This window comes from Protopterus annectens, chromosome 2.part0 (genome assembly GCF_019279795.1).
Source record: "Protopterus annectens isolate FY-2018-M chromosome 2.part0, PAN1.0, whole genome shotgun sequence".
NCBI lineage: Eukaryota > Metazoa > Chordata > Ceratodontiformes > Protopteridae > Protopterus > Protopterus annectens.
This window is the reverse complement of record NC_056728.1, coordinates 1,995,595,720-1,995,616,268: the sequence shown is the minus strand read 5'-3', so window position 1 is coordinate 1,995,616,268 and position 20,549 is coordinate 1,995,595,720.

Sequence of the window (20,549 nt, the reverse complement as noted above, 5' to 3'; positions counted from 1 at the left end):
TTTCTAACTTCAGTCTATAATGGTTTGCCACTGATTTGCCATGACACCACTACTTTATGTAAAACGGACCATAAATCTGAGACAAATATCTGATCATTCATTGAATATTTGTACAGTTGAGAGGTATGATTCGGGAAGAGTGCATATTGTATGTACCTACCCTGCTGTCATTTGCAGGCATATGGTGGGACAATTGAACAGTTATACACAGTTTATTAGTATACCCTTCATACAGCTACTGGCAACGTTTACTTACCTGAAAACCTATGAGGAAAATATTTGTTAACACTAGCTGACTGTTTTCACATTTATTCCTAATTCCTTATGTGTAGATATGTACACATCCTAGTACCACTCCCTGGATTCGAACCATATCTGAGTGTGCAAAATTAACAACTAAGCTATTTCTCATCTCACTGAGCTACTGGGGACCTGCTGTTGTTGTTTCAATGGTTTCTCCCTAATAGTCTATTGGTTAGACAGTCTGAACTTGGAATTCTGTGATGCATGCATGACAGATAGTTATTGTACTGTGCATTACTTCTTTGGATTACTACAACCTGGAAAGCAATGGTTAACATAAGGCAATACTGCATGGTACACACATTGATACTTGACATATTACTATTCGGGGTTCAGAACTTAGTGCAGTATATATTTCACATTTAATTTATATCTCGTTTTACAGCTACACCATCCACGGTTTCTCCTAACAGCTTGTTCATAGATGCACCTTAGTTAGTGTATGCTGTCACAGCCATATTTGCTGTGAAGAACCTGTATACATTCTATATATGTGTGCAACAACATACCAGAATAAACACAAGAGTTTATTTAAAGGTCTTTACTGTACTTCAATATTCTTCAGTCATACTTTTTTATTTATTCAGTTCACACAGTAACAATATACCTACTAGCAGTAAGCAATGTACTCCTTCTTAGCTGTTTTAACAAAATACTGCAAAATAGATTTATACTCACCAGCCTGTCGGTGCAGCCTCAGCAGTCTGTCACCATGGGCTTCCACATTCACAGCCCTCTCTGCTGCAGCTGTAGGGGACAAAAACACACATCATGCATATCTGCCTATCACATTCTCAGGCTAGTATTTGCTACAAACTACTTGATAGTGATAGTTACACACTACTAGAGCATTCTGGGTCCATCCATCTTGGATCCACTGGTCCAAGAGCACCCCCTTCCTATGTTTTAGGTCATCATAGTGGTGCTGTACCTGCTCACCAATCTGGGGTATGCCAGTAGCACTGGTGAGGTCATGTGTGAGATGGTGCCAGGCCTCTGCTTTGTATTGGGAGCCCTGGTACTGGCCCTGCAGCAGTCTCTCCTCATGCTTTTAACTAGGAGACCAGCCATGACCCTGGACTCCCAAATGCTCCAGCGTTGCACCCAAAAGTGCATTCCTTCTCCTATGCCAGACATTGTATCTGCACAGATGGACTATAACAGATTATGGCTGTATTCCCACTTGCACTGTTAAAATAGTGCAATATTCCTGGCCTTTGCTGCCATTGGACCATTTTGAAAAGGTTAAGCTCCACTGAGCAGTGTGCAAATCTGCTAAGCTGGTTTTAACACTGCTTAAAGGGGAAGTTGTTGAGCAGTGTGCAAATCCGCTTAACTGCACTACCTGCTGCTTACCATTCACATCTTAGCAACGGTTACACTTGCTTAGCATAGCTGAGCATTGCTAACAATTGCTCACTTTTAATTTTTGAAATATATCAGAAGACTGACTTCATTTATTAAGCGTATATGATGTACTTTACATGACATCCCTTTATGCACTTTCCTTACATTGGCAAAGTGTGTGACTATTCTGCATGTGGCACTTGTGTTTACATGGGTGGTTTCACATGTTATATACGCTCACACTTACATTGTAGTGTATACCCAGCTACACTATCCTGGTTGACAAAAAAACAGTTGCTACATAATTTAAGTTTAGAAATTTTTTTTTTCATACTATTTTCCCATATAAAAATACATTGCCTATTTTGGTACTCAAACCATGAACACCTGCATATAAAGCAAGGACTCTAACCACTACACTATCTCAACTTGGAAATGTTGCTTGTATATTTGTATTTACCTCCTATGGGATGTTTAAGCTATGATAAGCAGAGGGCCATAATGTGCACACCCGCTTAACTACACTTAGACATTCCTTAGCCTAGAAAAAAATATTATATTATTATTATTATATTATTATGTTATATAAGTGAGTATTGTGGTGTTCTTACAACTCATTGAGGACTACAATCAGGAAATAATGGCATACATTTGGCTATCAAGCTTCTGTCCTTCAGAGATTCCTGCTAATACATATCCTGTTTTCTATCAACTTTCTAAGTGTGTGAGGGCAATTTTTCAGAAGTGTCCCTATTTTTATTGCCCCCTCCCCCATTATTTGTGCCTTTGTCCACATGGACTGCTGTTAGGGAATATTAACATACATTTGATTTCAGACTTCTATCCTTTGGTAATTCATGCTAATGCATGACCTGTTTTCTATCAACTTTCTAAGTTTGCGAGGGCAATATGTATGATGTTCCCCTTTTCAGGGATTTAGTCCCTATTACTTGTGCATCTGTACACATTTGCTGCTTCAGCAGGTTGCAGAGGTATCACCCAACATTTTTACAATGCAGAGGGGGTGTCACAGAACCTGTCACACACCCCCTGCATTGCTTTCCTGCTGCCGTGTGTATCTCTGTGTCTGTGGACAATGAAATCATCATTTATTTCATTTCAGTGTCCGTGGACACTGAAATACTGGCATAATATTAGAGTAATTCTGTAATATTATGCCATATCCAATTAGAAAGTGCACTTGTTCATTGTTTATTTCCATGTAGGTTTAACAGCAATGCGCCTTCATTAATATGCAAGGCGCACTGCTGTGCTAAATGGATAAGAACCACTCCGTGCAGGAATAGTACTATTCCTCCACTGAGTTTATTGAATCCCAGGGATATTGTAAGTATTAGGGAGTGGTAAATATAATGAATGACTATAACACAATTCAAAATAATATATTAAAGCATTAAAAGAACATGACAAATACTGCATGTAATAAATTGCTTTTTAATGAATAGTTAACTTTGAATTGTTCTTATAGAGGTGCTGAAGATTTTGAATAATGCAGTTAATTTGTTGTAAATTCTAAAACCCTGTTCTTTTTAGTGACAATAATGGTAGTGGGAAGTATTTTAGTCTCAGTTTGCAGCACTGATTTAAAAGTGCTAGTCTGACATGATTTTATAAATGAAGCCACACTACAAGAAAATTCAGATTTGATTTAAATAATTTAAATCTGTGTTATTTAGAAGAAGATAAGAATCAAAGTATAGTGGATACGAGAAATGTCCTCATCTATCAACACCATAACTAATAACTTTCACAGTATAAAGACATGAGCACTTGCATGCTACCTGGAATAGAAGTGGGACACTAAGGGATGGTGATTGGAAAAAAAATGATGCATAGAGAGTTTTAGGTGGGATTAAAAATCTTTATAGAAAAAGGTACAGTTGTACTTTTGTTGCATGTATGTTGTTTAAAATCTGGTGATGTTAACAAAATACCCTTTACACAATACTGTAAAATGATATGCTCAAATAGGGAGGAAAAATATATTTTGCTGCCATTCATTTGTAATACTAATTCCAACCAAGGGGTTCATTAACATCACACTGGAACTAACAAGAATATGCAAAGACCCACGGTTCTGTTCATAGTTAGCAACCCCAGTGGAGCCTACAACACAGGCTCACTACCACACTGAGGTAAGGCAGGGCTTTTGTACATGATATAAACAAAGGAGGGCAAAGAAACTTGAGATCTGTTAGCAAGTGCACGCACACGACACAACAGATAGGTCAATCAGCAATACATTAAAACAAGGGAAGCCTAACAACAATTGTACAAAGAAGACTGATACAGTTCTAAATTCCACTGAGTGACATGAAAACTTTACTGGCTCTGTAATGTACATTAAGAAAGACAACACAATCAATAAAAGTTCAGAAAAAAAGCTTTTTGTTTGACAAGATGTATAACTAAGAATAGTTTAGTACTTCCCATGGCTTACATGTATCAAACTATCAATACGGGAATAATGGGAAAGCATATACATAAATGTGTGGACAAACTAAATTAAGAAACATTTGAACATACTGCCTATACAAGCACTGTCAGTGGACAGGAAAATAGTTGTGGCAGTAACACGCATGCTGTGAAGGGTAGGAATTGGCAAAAGGACCACCTCCAAATCATTATGCAGTGAAATCCACAAAGATGTGCCATATAAACAGAACTGTCACATAAAAGACAACATTAATATAAAATTATTCTGCACTAAAATATTTTCAGATTTGTAAAATACAACAGATGACATGAATTTACTGAGGAGATGAGGGACAAGGGTAGGGGGAACATACACCCTATGTTAATGTTGTCTCTAAATGGAAGTGTACACATCAGATCTGGTGGACAAGCCACACCTTTTTGTTAGCATTTGCTGACACACTCAATCAAATTACAATTGTTGGGTTTGAATAAATGCCTAAGTCCACATTCTGTTGAGCCAAGTATTAGCTGTTCATGCAACAGAAGAAGTCATAGCAGAGTTGTCAAAAAGCACAAACATGAAGGGATTACTTCATTCTTGTGTTTGAATCCATATGGCTCACCTAAATGGTGGGTGGAGGGATCAAAATCTTGTAGCCATGTTAAGTGTCACCCCTTGGTTGAGTTATCCACATCATATCTGTTGAGTAAGCCATTTCTAATTATCATTTTGCTATTAAACAACATTAACACAATACTGGATTTAAACACCTGCTTATCAGTGTCCACAATATATAGAATTATATTACCTGCTGACACCACAGAAGAAATATTACAACATTTATCAGACAGCATATACTTGTAGTTTGTGCAACATGTTTGGAGGACTGGGCAATGATGTCTGACAGGCAGACAACATCAGTGTCTCAATCAGAGCTCACAACATACTGTATTAAGAAGTTATATATATATATATATATATATATATATATATATAGTTAGGGGGTGTGGGGGGCACAGCTCCCCACATACTTTAAACATTTTAAACCATACACATGGATATTGATAACTGCAATGAATAACTCTTTGCAGTAAATATTTACCTAAACTATGTGGGGGGCTTCACCCCCACAACCCCCCCAAGTATATATACTAACTCCAGGATCACACTACAGTGGGGAAAAGGGCATATACCTTTTACTTTAATGTGTCAGTGTTATGAGTTTCAGTCAAATGGGTTTTCAGTCTTTTGAACTTTCAGTGTTTTGGTCTCAGTCAAATGAATTTCAGTCAAATGAAATGTAGGTCATATGAAGTAGACCCATAAATATATATATATATATATATATATATATATATATATATATATATATATATATATATGTGTGTGTGTGTGTGTGTGTGTGTGTGTGTGTGTGTGTGTGTGTAAATATAGATATGCTTGTGCATGTGTTTCACAGTAAGGTATATTGGACAGTTTTATGATGTGTAAGAGTTGCAGATGTCAACCAGTTGAGTTCTACCCATGTTGTCCTCGCAGTTCATCTCCAAATCATTGCTCGCAAGTCTTTTGTTTATATGTGCATTATTGACAAGTGTCTGTTCTATGTGTATAGTGTGCAAGGTAATTACAAGTCATACATGCAAAACAGGTACACTGCACTCATTAAAATTACTCTGCAATTATGTTTGTAGCTCTAATAGTTCACCGGGATAGATGTGAAAGAGTAATGTGACAAACTGCCACTCGCATTTGCATACAGAAGTAGATAGGCTGCATTGCAATGGACTCCTCATAACTGGAATACAATAAACCAATAAGCCATATACAAGTAGTAGAGGCCACTGACATTACTTTCATTCTGTCACAATTGCTTACTGAAACGCAAGCTCATTTGTATAACTGCTCACAAAGTATTAGTGCATGCAAAATTATTGTTTGAGTTTTTTAATTTCTGATGGAAACTAATAATGGCCTTTGCTGGTCGATGACAAGCATCATGCAAATGAAGAGGATAGACAGAGATGTGTCGTATTCTAATCCATTTCTATTCGTATATGTGGTATGTGACTCTTGTGTCTGACATAATTAAAACTGCAATGAGAAAATACTGATTGAGTAACTGAGGAATAAGCAGGATTGTAGTGGGAGACTAACATTATCTTTCTACTACTTTATGATGCAAAATGTTACAAGAAACAAAACGTTAAGTAATGCTGTCTATGACCCTGCTTTCAAAAACCTACCTTCTTATTCAGCATTCCCTAGACCTGAACATTATCTGAGATCACGGAGGGAGTTATGTTTCACCTAGTAGAAATCACAAAGTTGAAGGGACATGACAAATATATGAATCATGGGAGTATATGTGCATCAGATGTCACAACAGCACTGACAATTGAAACATCCCACAAGGTGTAACTTAAACCCTAGAGCCTGCTGTACGTATAATAATGATCTGCCCCCATAGTGCTATCAGTATTGCTTTCTGTTGAGCAGCAAGTCTAAGCATAGTAGTGCAAGGAAAACTATATGAATGCTGCTAAGAGCAAATTCAGCAGTTTTTGCCACAGACTAGGAAGCAGCAGTTAATACTAAACACATATGGGGGGGGGGTGGTACTGCCCCATGCCAAGCACCACACAAATGATAATGACAAAAATAGAGAGTTTTATTTATTATCATTTTCTGGACATGTGGTAGAGTGTGAATATATTTTTTGTGGAGATTAAAGGTGTTAACTGGGGTTGATAGGACAGCGTTGAATATGGGGATCAAACAGAGCAGAGGACACTGGGGGTGTCATTAAGGAATATCCAGTGGTAGCATGCTCATCAGGTATGTGTTGCAGCTAACTTACTGCACTATAACATCTGCATGCTCTATTTAATTGCTGTTTATGGTTTATCCTGAACGCCTTTCCCTTCGGGTAGGTGCTTTGAGATATCGGCATCTCACCCTTGAATCTGTTTTAGTACTGCATCCTACCAGAGTACTTATCAATAGAATGGAAAATATTGTAGCTGAATCCCCATAGTGTAACAAGTTTCGAGTACAGATAACTCGCTGTATTTGATAGCAGAATGTGGGATATAAGAAGCTTATGATGGTGCAATGTTTTTATAAGATTGTGTTCTTTATCTGCTGTTTGTAACATCCTGTAATGTCTGTACGATTGTCTACTATACGGACTTTAGTGTACAATGCTAGTGTCAGACTATCATTATAATTGCTAAGTCTACCTAAAATTGTCTGCAACGTATCTTTTTTTAACAAAATAGCCGCTGTGGTTTAAATGAGAACTGCTGTTAGCACTAGCCTGCTTACTGCGTGTGATTTAAACTGCTTGCATTAATTGTACTGCGTAGGCTTGTCTTCTGAAATTCTGACCCCTTGCAGTCTTTAAATCGTATGAACTGTAAACCTCTGTGTTACCTGTATCTGAATTTTTAGCTGGAAATGTGTTAATAATTAGGAATGTTTGTGAAACCTGTAACTGCATTCTAGCTACTTGTGTTAATATTAGGAATGCTGCACTAGTAAGGCTGGCGGGTGTTCGTAACTAAGTATTTAATGCAATTGTTTGCCCTCTGAACCCAACGGCTGCCTGGACAGTGAATATTACTGTTATCTAATATGCAGATGTCTGTGTTTGTGTAACTGTGAACTTTTATTCCTCCTTTCCTCCTTTACTAATGGGCTATTGTTTTGCTCCCTAGCCATCTCACTCCTGTTTCACCTCCAATAATTTCTGGATTTCCTATCTCAATATCTCTACTTGGTTACCCCCCCCCCCCCACCTTCAGCGACCGGGAATACGGCCCTGACCAGCACAGTACAAGAAAGTTAAATGCGAGGGATAGACACTAAGTATGCAAATATCTCTCTCAAGCACTGAAATTATTGTGTAGGGCTGAATATAGTGTGTAACTACTAAGTCTGAACATTCCAAACTGCTTTGTGCTTTAATTACCGTAACTGAGCACTATACCACAGGTTCCTGCTGCCAAACCCATACTCCTACCTCCAGATTCCCGACAAACAAATTCCCCCCTTACTGTACACCTAGTTATAGATCTATTGTACCTACATTTGATATTTTTAAAGCTGAAAATTGTGTTTAGCTTGACCTCGTTGAGTGGAATAGACTGATTGTTTTTTTGGGGCGATCTCACTCAATAAGGTGCTGCCCTGCTCCGTTCGCCCTCTTTATGCTCAGGCTCACTTTGCTCCCCTCCCACCCCCATTCCCACACACCCCCTGTATCATTTCCTTTATACCTATCTATACCTGTATCCATCCCACCATATCCACGCCCCTTCCTGTTTCACTAACCAATCCTCTACTATTCCTTATTAACAACCCCTTTAATTACATTCCCTTTCAGCTCCCATACTTAAACCTGTAGTCCCCATCCTATACCCGTAGCCTACATTTCCAATGACAACTTTACTCCTAAATCCCTTTCATTTAGCCCATACTAACCTTCTTTTTCAAAACTTACCCACTTAATACACTACTCCTTCCTACTCTTACAGATCATGTCTTCACTTACTGTATCTGTTCTCATCCTACCCCCACTTACTCTCCTTCTCCATATATCTTCCCATGCCTACAAACTATCCCCTATCATAGTAGCTCCTATGTACCCCTTTTCAAGCTCTCATACTGCTCATTTCTCTATAATCATTTCTTCTTCCATCCTTCCTCTTAACACTCCGCTCACTAAAATAAAAATTTCTCCTACTTATCCTTCAACTTCCCAAAGTAAGCCCAAACTTTGCTACTACCAGCTACCATTTTGAAAGTACTACCATCTACTACCTACCCTTCTTCTATCTGGTGATATACACCCTAACCCTGGACCTATCTCCTCCCCCATTTCATCCACCCCTACCCCACCTAAAAAATACATTTCCTTCTACTGTATCAACACCCGCAGTATATTAAACAAAGTCTGTGAACTTCATGCCTGGATAACTGATTATAACCCTGATACTGTCTCCTTGACCAAAACCTGGTTAAAACCACATATCCCAGATAATGACATCCTTCCCCCAGGATATAACATATTATGGCTAGATCACCCTAACAAAAAAGGAGGAGGTGTAGCAATATTTTATGCTAATCATCTCACCTTGACATTGCTACCTAAACCTACCACATCCTTTGTACGTGCAGAACTGACCATAGCAAACCTCAAAATTAATGACCACTCCTCCATCACTGTTGCTGCAGTTTATATACCCCCAGGTGATAACATCCCCATTTTAGAAAATATTCTCTCCTACTTCACTCACAACTTTCACAATGAAAGCAGTATCCTTGGGGACATGAATATCAACTGGTTATCTATCACTAATGACAGCTCAAACAAATAGTAATTTATATGGCTTCTCTCAGCTTATCACCCGCCCAACTCATTCTAATAATTCTCATACTACTCATACCCTAATGGACTGGATACTAGTATCCCAACCTTTGAAATACCACAACCCGCAAACCTTACCAAACTGTTTAAGTGACCAATCACCAGTAAAGGTAACCAGGTTCTCTCCTTAACTGTCTAAGCCACCCAGATACATCACCTGATGCAAACTCTCAAGCTTTAACCCTGACACTGTTAACACCTTCCTCTCTAAAGTTAACTGGGATGTTCTAAAATACCTCCACTTAGATAAAGCTGTCCTTCGCTTCAACTCTGTTGTTCTCACCATATTAGACTCTCTGGCTCCCATTCATACTATATGCATCAAATCTACAGTCTCACTCTGGCTGTCCAAAACTACTCTCAATCTTATGTAAAATAGAGACAAGCTTTGGAAAATCTGGTCCCAAACTAAACTTCCTAAATATCTGCAAAAATACAGGGAAGCACAGAACTTATCAAAGAAATATATAAACAAAGGCAAAAAGGACTTTTACTATAACCCTCCTAAGGCACTAAAATCCAATTCAAAAAATTTCTGGCACTCAACTAACCAGATACTCCACCCAGGCAATCCTTCTTCCCCAAACCCACCCCCAAACAAAACCCCTATATAAATTGCCTCCCTATTTAACTCCTAGTTTATTGACTCCATATCCAAGGTATTAAAGTTTAACACACCATCTACTTCTAACCCTCCTGTCACAAATCCTCCTTCAACCTCATCCCTCTCCAAATCCTTCTCCCTCAAACCAGTGCCAACTTCCTTTATCAAGACTCAACTATCCAACTTAAAACCCTGCTCTCCATCTACAGATAAAATTCCTCCTAACTTTCTCCAGCTAGCATCGGAGTCTCTTGCCCTACCAGTATCTATTCTAATTAATCGCTCAATCACAGAATGAGAAGTCCCAGCCATATGGAAGCAGTTTCATACCCTTCCAATACATAAAGGCGGCAACTCCTCTGATATTTCAAATGTCTGTCCTATTGCTCTCCTGTCCCCTCTTTCCAAAGTCCTTGAAAAAGTGTGTCCACAAACAGGTCATACAATATCTTAGGTTCATAGGTTCATAGGTGGGTACTAGGCTATCGGCCCAAGGGCCGACGTAAGCCTAGCTAGCAAGGTTCCCTGGCTTACGCCACCCAAGAAAGTTATTTTCCTGTGCCACTGTCGAGCAGAGACACAGAAGTGATCCCCGGAGTGTATTTCCTATTTCCATCCACTCATCAAGATTTTTCTTGAAGAATGCTAATGAAGAACTTTGCTTGACATAGATGGGTAGCCTGTTCCAGAGTATGGGAAGTCTGTGGGACAGGAAGCTATCCCTCCAGCATGTCCTGTTTATTGTGGTGACAAGGTTTAGGTCCCTAGAGCATATAGCTCGGAGAGATTGGGATTTCTTTAGGTGTAGCATGTCCAACAGCTCTGGGTTTGACATAGATTTATATGCTAGGCAGATATCACCTCGGAGTAGGCGATATGCTATGGAGTAAAGCTGGAGTTTTTTGAGGCAGTCAGTGTAGGGCATTTGTTTGAGGCCATTAATCCTTTTTGTGAGGTACTTCTGTGACCTTTCCAGCTGCTGCAGATGTCTTGTGAGGTACATTTCAAAAGGGGCATTGTACTCTCTAATGGGTCTAATGAGTATCGAGTAGAGGGGAACAATGACCTCTTTTTTCCTGGATGAGATCCCTTTTATGATGAGGTGTGCATTCAGTGTTAAGTAGATTGCTGCCTATGTAGTAGTTCATGGGTACAGAGTCTTTACCAAAGGGGATGCCACTGCACTTTTTGGCAACGAACTTGAGGCCATGGCTCTGACACCAGGCATCTGTCTCAGCGTGGCCCTTCTTTAGGATGTCCACATCATTTGGGGACTTGACTATGGCTCCTAGTTTGCAGTCATCTGCGAACTTTGTTAGGCAGAGGCCTTCTGTGTTAGCCTGTACTTCGGAGAAGTAGATACCAAACAGGAGAAGTCCCAGGATGGAACCCTGTGGTACTCCACTTGTCACTGCTTTGAGGTCAGATTTGGAGTCTGCAACTTTTACAGTGTGGTTTCTGTCAGTGAGCCAGTTAGCAACCCATCTTGTGACGTAGGGATTTATACCTAGTTTAGGAGTTTAGCTATAATTCCAGAATGGGGGATGGTGTTGAAAGCCTTGGCGAGGTCAAGATAGGCTGTGTGAACCACCTTACCCTCATCTACGGCTTTGGTGACTGCCTCAAAGAAGTTGATCAGTTTCAGGAGGCATGATCTGCCTTTCACAAACCAGAACTGGGTGGGATCCAGAGTTTGGAGGTTACCAATGTCTTTGTTTATGAGTTCCATGATGATACATTCCATGGCCTTGCAGACCGGGCTCGTCAGACTAATAGGTCGATAGTTCCCAGGATCAGTGGTGGCTCCCCCTTTGTGGAGTGGGATAGCTGTTGCTGTGTGCCATTCAGTGGGCACAAAGCCTGATGCAAGGCTATTATTGAACATGGTGCTTAAGTGGGGAGCCAGTTCATTCTGAAGTTCTTGTACAACACAGCCTGGGATGTTGTCCGGTCCCATGGATGCTATGTTTTTGGCTTTAGAGAGTGCAGCTTTTACCTGCGTAGTTGTGATTACAGGGACTCTGCATTCTTCCTGTATAGATATGGGCCCTTTGGGGAGTGAGAGGGGGGTAATGTTAGCACTGAACCTATCTGCGAGGATGTTGGCAATATGAGTTGGTTCTGTAATTTTCATGCCTTTGTGCTGTAACTCAAAGCAGATGTGGGTGTTGCCATCGAGATTCTTGACATAGCTATAAAATGCTTTGTGGTTGTCCTTGGAATTAGTGGGGATTTTGTTTTCATAGCTAACTTTGGAGGATCTTATAAGGGATCTCAGCTTCTTACTGAGGCTGACCAGGTAGCTCCTCCACTCATGGGATTTTACTCTCTTTTGCAACAGTTTCTTCCTTCTGTTGTACAGTTTGTTTATGGCAGGGGACCACCAGATTGGGTTCCTTTTTTGGAGGATAGTGTCTTGGTTCTGTTTGGATAGCACAATCCATGCACCGGTGGAACACCGGTCACTCATGTTGGTAATGACTAGGTCTAGGATATTGTTGCCCCTGGTGGGGGTGTGGATAAGTTGATCCAGGGCATTGGAGTTTATGAATGCCAGAAAGCGTTGAGCTAAGGAGTTGGTACACGAGTAGTTTTCCCAGTTAATGGTAAAGTTGAAGTCGCCCATTATTACGGTGTTTGGTTGAACCCTAATATTTTCCAGTACATCAAGAAAAGAGGAGAGGGAATCCTGGGGCATGGTGGGTGATCTGTAGCACACTACAATTTGGATTGCAGTTTTGCCCAGAGTTAGTTGCACTTAGATAACCTCGGATGCATTTTGCTGAGCAACTAGCCTGGAGGTGTGGATATCCTTAATGAATATGGACACACCTCCACCTTTATTGTTTCGGTCCAGGTTACATGGCCAAAAAGTGTGGTATGAGTTATAGCCTGGTAGTGCAGGGGTGCTCCCTGGAGCCTTGAACCAGGTTTCAGTCACTGCACAGATGTCGATGTTCTCCATTTTAAGGAGTGCCTCAAGTGAGTGCATTTTGAGATTTAGACTTCTAGAATTGAGTAGCATTACCCTCAGTTTTTGCTTGCCTGTTCCTGTTATCATGGTGAATTTGTTATTTGAACCTTGCCTAAAAAAGGCACTATAGGGGCAGCAAGAGCCTTATACAGTATCCGGAATCCCAGGGGTGACAGGTGCAGGCCATCTGTGGCAAAGCATTGTGGTCTGTCGACCATGTCATCCCAAGCAGACAGATACTGGATCCCCTTAGAATGACACCAGAAGCTTAGCCAGTTGTTGAAGTCAATCATTTTGTCCTTGTACTGCGGTATCATTCTGGGCAATGGCAGAATACTACTCAGGGCTAGGGTCATACCTGCCTGGCCTACAAGATCGGAGAGCTCTTCCATGTCTCTTTTCATGCAGTCCAGTGAGGTACGTCTCAGGTCATTCACACCAACATAGACAATGACAGAGTCATATTTGTACTTCTTGTGGAGTGACCTGAGTGTGTGGGTTATGTGGTGGATCCTGGCACCTGACAGGTAGCTGACAGTAACCTTCTCCTTGTTTAGCCTGGTGAGTGGGACATCAGTGTGCCTGACTATAGAGTCACCTATGACTAGTGTGTTGTGTACGTTGTTTTGCCTTATTGGCTGTGGTTGAGTGGCACACTGAGTCTGTGGGCTATGTGTCATTTGGGTTGTGTTGGGCGATGGAGGTTGCTTGCGTTTTTGCTTTGGAGGTCTCTGTTGCTTAGACAGATTATTATCGAGAGCCTCCACAAATGTTTTTGTGTTACTATGAGTGGATTTTCATGGTGTAGATTTAGTGAGACTATGCGAGGAGTGTGGTGTGGTGCAAATCTTTACCCTCTCCTCGTGACTGTCAAGTTCATTCTTGGTTGGAGACAGCTTTACCTCCAGTTTGGCTAGATAAGTACATCTCTCACAGGTTGTAGTGTTGGGTGATAGGATGAGATGGTTGTCTGTGTACATGAGTCCATTTCTACATTGCCTCAAGATGCCCAGATTCATCAGATAGACAGGAGAGAACACTGGGAGCTGACCCTTGGACATGCCTGAATAAAAAACTATTTTCCTCTAGATAAGTGAGGAAAGTGAGTACAAGAGCTGTTTTTCTCTAAGCAATTGAGAAAAGTAAGTACAAAAACTGTTTTCTTCTAGATAATGAGGAAGATTAAGTGCTATAGTAATTAGTAGCTTATTTAGTGCTTACAAGTTCTGAACAAGTGCTAAGCATGAATAAGCAAATTTAAGTGCTAAAACTAAGAATCTGTATCTCTGCACTAGATGAGTTACAGGACAGAAACAAGTGCAAATGCAGGCTTTCAAATCAGAAAGTTGAGAGAGATGGAAGATATTGCCCAAACAGCCAATAACTACAATTTCTGGGACAGAACCACTGCTTATGTGGTAGACAGGTTACCTAGTGCTTACCACTCCCACTGATAAGCTAGAAGACTTCCCTCCAGCACAGAAAGGCTTGGGGGGCTCAGAAGCTTACATACAGTCCTGGATACAGCAAATCTTTATCTGGAACACTAGTTACAGGAAAGGTAGGAAACAGGCTTAGTTTTTTTTTCGTTTGGTTTTTTTTTTTTTTTTTTACAGAAAAGTAGCAAAAACAGTAGCAAAAACAATTCACATGTAGTGCAAGCTAGCACACTTGAGTATGTAGCAATATTAGACCAAACACAGTTTAAAAAATGCAATTAAATTAAAAAGGACTAAAAGCAAGTGCAGAAAGAGTTTATTAGGTAGAATGTGTTAGAGATGGGACTGGGGAAGTGTCTCAGATCAAATCTACAGTGGGGCAGGCAACTGCAAAAGCCACCAAATTTAAACTACAAACCAAAAATAGGGAGGGTGGATGGGACAAAAACACTTTCAACAGACCTCTAAGCAACAACTAACAGTACAAACTTTAAAACCAAAAACATATACTCAGCTCTGTATATTTGCAGTTCAGTCTCTCAGAACAGTGAGACAACAGTTTCAACAGAGATCTAAGCAACAATTACACAAACTCTATAACCAAAAAAATATACTCAGCTCTGTATATTTGCAGATAGTCAGGAAGGCAGTCTCTCAGAACACAGGTAGCATAACCTTCTAACTCCTACTCAACACAGCTTCAGACCTAGACATAGCACTACCACAGCACTCCTATCCTTTCTCCACACAGTCTCTCTTGCCAGGGATGACCACAAGCTGGTTTCATGCCTATTTCTGGATATGTACCAAGCATTTGATACTGTCTCTCATCCTCTCATCTTAAACAAATTACAAGAACTAAACTTCTCCCCTGAAGCTGTTTCATGGTTCTCTAGCTACCTCTCCAATCGAACCCAATCTGTTAAATGGCATTCCGCACTCTCACCACCTCTACCAGTCAGAATGGGTGTTCCTCAAGGCTCTATTTTAGGGCCTTTACTCTTCAATATTTTCACTAACAATCTATACTCTTTCTCCCCCTTGAATTCTCTGGTTCAATATGCTGACGACTCGACCATTACTACTATTGCCAGCTCCATCTCTGAACTCCATTCTGCCACCAAAACTGCCTTTAACTCAATAGAATCTTGGCTTACTGACAATCAACTCATACTTAATCCAAAAAAAAACAAAAAACTGCTACTGTTTCTCCCTAAAAATCTGTCCTATATCAAATCTACTTTCTCCATTCTATCTCATAACAACACCTCCATACAAGTAGAATCCAGCATCAAACTCATAGGAATCACCATAGATGACCAATTGAAGTTAGACATACATATCAATAACTGTATCAAAAAGACCCATCAAAAACTCGGACTACTCTACAGATCAAAAAAATTCCTTTCCTCTGACGCCAAGAATAAACTCTCTCAATCCTACCTGCTACCCAGTCTTATGTATGACTCCCAGATCCTTACTAATCTGACTCTACCCTTCTCACCAACTTGAAACCTCCTACAATAAAATAGCACGATTTGCAGCAAATCCAAACTATAAATCCCATCACTGCATCTCGCTAAAACTAATGAACTGGTTAGAAGTACCTCACCACTTTGTACTCTCTCAACTCTCCATTATTCACTCTATCCTTTACTTGCCTTTATTTTGTCCAACACTGGCACCACTTATTTTGTATTACTCTCCCTCCAGACAACTTAGAAGCTCTAACTAAAACTTACTCCAAATCTATAAACCCCAAACTAAAACTGGATGTAAAGTGTATAGCTATCACCCATCTATGTCCTGGAATAAACTACCTCAAGAAATGCGGTTCCTTACCAACACAAAATTATTCAACTCATCATTAAAAGAACACCTCAAAAATCATTGGTACTGCCACTGTACTCAGCCACCATAAAATATATTCATTTCTCCCTCTTTGTCCCTCTTCTATCTATCATACTATTCTACTTTACAAACCCACTCTCCTGTAGTTCCACAAGTTTTCTACTCTCAACCTCCAGTCTCATCTCAAATCTAACTTTCCTATTCAACATCCCTATCTATATCTAGCCCCCTCCTCCTAGCCCTTCTTCCCTCTGACTCTTATTTCCAACCCCCCTCTTCTATATACAAATTCCTAAACCCCTCCATTTCACCTACACTCATCTTCACATCGTACTTCTTTGCCATAGTCTATAAAGCCTTGATTCTTAACTACTGTTTAATCAAATTGTATTGTAAAGACTGTATATAGTTTTTCTTTTATTTTGTGATTGTAATGTATCGACTATTTAGAGTTGTTATTTATTTTTTATTGCTTACTCTGTTAGAATATGGCGTGAAATATTTATACTTGACTGCTATATTTTTACTTTAATGGAGCTTTTCTCCCCGGGTCACTGCTGAAAAAGGGCACCTGACCAGCCAGACTAACCCGGTCAACAAATGTAAAATAAATAAATAAAATAAATAATTAAATAAATAATGCAGACTAATTGCTGCTGGTAGGATTTGAACCCTCAGACATCTACATTTACTAAACCATTGACTAACAAATGTTGTAAGAACTATTTGTCAAGGTATGTATATTTTGCATAGGTTGAGTAGGCATACTCATATATTAATCTGTCAAACATTTCTGGACTGATGTCCACAGAATTGGTAACCTATTTTTATAATCACTACTGTTGTGAAATGACAAACATTCATACTCAGATACATACTCACCCAGTGCCTCTTCATAACACCATAGTCTCTACTGAGGCTCCACCCCTTTACTTCAATCTCTGCAGAAGCTACATGTAACAGTAAAGGAAAGACAATTGTTGAACACTTTGTGCTACCAAGTCACAGTACTGTATTTTCTACTTACGGGCCATTATGCTTGCACAATAGAGGTGGGTTGTGGGTCTGACAGTGTTCGTTCCACTGGCAAAGGAGGCTCTACTTCTGTATTTTTAAGTCACTGTAATAGTAATAGCATTGTTCAGCTGTATGTGGGATGCCAGTTGCACTGGTGACAGCCTTGATTAGGACATCTCAGTCCTCAGCCTTACACTGTGATCTGCTATGGTAGCCCTGCAGACGTCTTCAGCTGTAACGTTTAACAAGGAGTCTAACAAAAATCTTTGACTCCTCCTGGTACTACTTCTGTGCCTTTAATGGAGAACTGCATCCACCATCATCTGCCATGTCTTCTCAAAGATCTTTGGAAAAATGGCAGGGAACTGGTGCCCGAATCAGACCTCACATGCACCAGCCTGTGTGCACTAATGTACAAGCCAGACAAACTATATGCCTGCAATAAAAAATACAGAAATTGGCTAGAAGTCAAGGTGTGTATTAAGTCTTCGTTGCCCAGTTTAGGTGACAAACATGACAGTAATACTCTGCCACGTATGCTGATCAGTATATATGGAAATGCTCCTCAGTGACTTCAGCAAATGCTGGTTAATGTTAATATGTCAGTTAAATTTCAAATGATATATTGCCACATCTAGACATGTACTCTGGGTTGGTAAATAGCACTCACAATGTGAACATTGTCGTAAACAAATATGCCATAAAAATCTGCATGATGATGTTGCTATTCAGTGCTGTCTTTATCTAGTTTTGTTTAAGTAGTAAATGTCTTTGTGGCACAGAAAAATGATACTAACTGTTTGTGATATCAGATTGGAATCAGATCAATTACAAAAGGAAAATGTACTTCTGAACACTGTGTATTAAAGTGTTTACACCATAGGGGAACTGTTATAGCAATGATATAATTTCTGTTCTCCAATCTGGCACTTTGTTGGAGATATATATGTGCATATATGTACAAAAAAAAGTAAAAATAAAAAAAATATATATATATATATATATATATATATATATATATATATATATATATATATATATATATATATATATATATATATATATATATATATATATATATATATATATATATATATATATATATATATATATATATATATATATATATATATATATATATATATATATATAGTACACACACACACACACACACACACACACACACACACACACACGCGTGTGTGTGTGTGTGTGTGTGTGTGTGTGTGTGTGTGTGTGTGTGTGTGTTTGTCTATACCTCCCTACTTCTGCCAGTCCTGTAACTGTTGCAATATACAGTGTACCTTTCTTAGAGTAATGATTTTTGGTAAATATGTTTGTGTGGAAATTACCATAAACTTTATTCACGCAATATATTCAATGCTAACTGACATGCCCAACCAAGCTTATTTGTGCAGCTGACTTCAAAGTCTTAGTGCATTTGTAATTAATTTCTGAATTTTTGCCACAGGACGTGAATTGCCATTTATCTGCATTCATTCCTGAATAGTGACAGTGTTCCATGGCAACTGTCACACAAATAGTAAAGCCACAATACAGTTGTTAACCTGATGTGTGATGAGCTGTTGTTTTCAATGACAGCATTATGTATTTGTGAGGTAACCAATAATCAGGAAAGGGCCATGCAGAATTTATAGGATGTGATGATCTCTACAGCTTATTGCAACACAATGTGCATTTGGGATCATTAGAAATATATGTCATTGAAATAATTTGTTAATATATTGCTAATTCTAGTACCTCATACTATTGCACACATAGCATTTATTTCAAAGCATGCATACAGAAAGCAACAATTTGAAATGTCTGGACCTGCTATAGTGAGTCCCGATACATGGAGATTGAATTGCCAAAAGAACGGACTTACATAATTTAAGTTCAAGATGGCCATTTCTTGAGATATTGTTTTTTCTCTGCGGTATGGCAATTTCAGAGTTAGTACATATACGCTGGATGGGTGGAATGGGATTTGCCCCCTGAAAAAACGAAGTTTGAAGGAGAAACTTAGTGTTAGAGTTTTGATCTCCTACAGTTTTGGACTTTTCGTCTCTGTGTCAGCACTCCACATTTCAAGTGACGGCATTTCAACAGAGAGCCCACGCAAAGTGTATTTTTTACTATAATCATTGATAAGAGCAATAAAGGTGGCAAAGTTTGCATTATCATATTTAGCAGTCATAGTACATAACTGTATTGTAACATTAGTGATATAAACTGCATGTGAATTTCAGCTTAAAGAAAAAAATATCACGCTTCTTTTATGCCATGATAAGGTCAACTATCCGGAAAGTGTATTCAAACTCTGTGCCACTTGTGTTGTTAGACATACTTCATTAACACATTGATCCACTGAGGAAGTTATATAACAGATGTATTTTCCACATTCTGTACTGGCCAAACTCCTGAGAAAAACACATCAGAGCCAGCCTCATTTGCATAACTGATGTTTACATGTGCAAAAAAAGAAGTTATGTACTCACCATAACGTTCCATCTGAGTAGGTACTTCATTTGTCTGCAACCTGTGGGTATCGGATCCGACCTCGCATCCGAGCCGGCAGCTTCACTAGCTAAAAGATCCGAGCTCCTAGCTCCTCCCCCTACTGCCTACTGTATTACCTCAGATCGAGTTTGTTCAGTCCAACAGAGGATCAAGTATTGCTTAACCTCATGAAAAATAACATTTTGCAGGTGACCAGGTATCATGATATGGTTAGGGGGCATGGATGGGGGGGTCGGTTGCAGACAAATGAAGTACCTACTAAGATGGAACATTATGGTGAGTACATAACTTCTTTATCTGAAGTAGTTACTTCATTTGTTCTGCAACCTGTGGGACAGAGTCCCCAGCTACCTATAAAAATAACCCTGGGTGGCCTCATGGAAGGATATTGTGAAGCACAGTGGAGCCAAAGGAAGCCCTACTCCTTGAAAGCATATCCAATTTATAATGGGAAATTTATTTATTTATTTTATTTATTTATTTATTATTTTATTTTATTTTACATTTGTTGACCGGGCTAATCTAACTGGATACATGTCCTTTTTCAGTAGAGGCCCGGGGAGAAAAGCTCCAACAATTAAAGAAGTATAACAATGACATTTAGATACAAGAAAATTAAA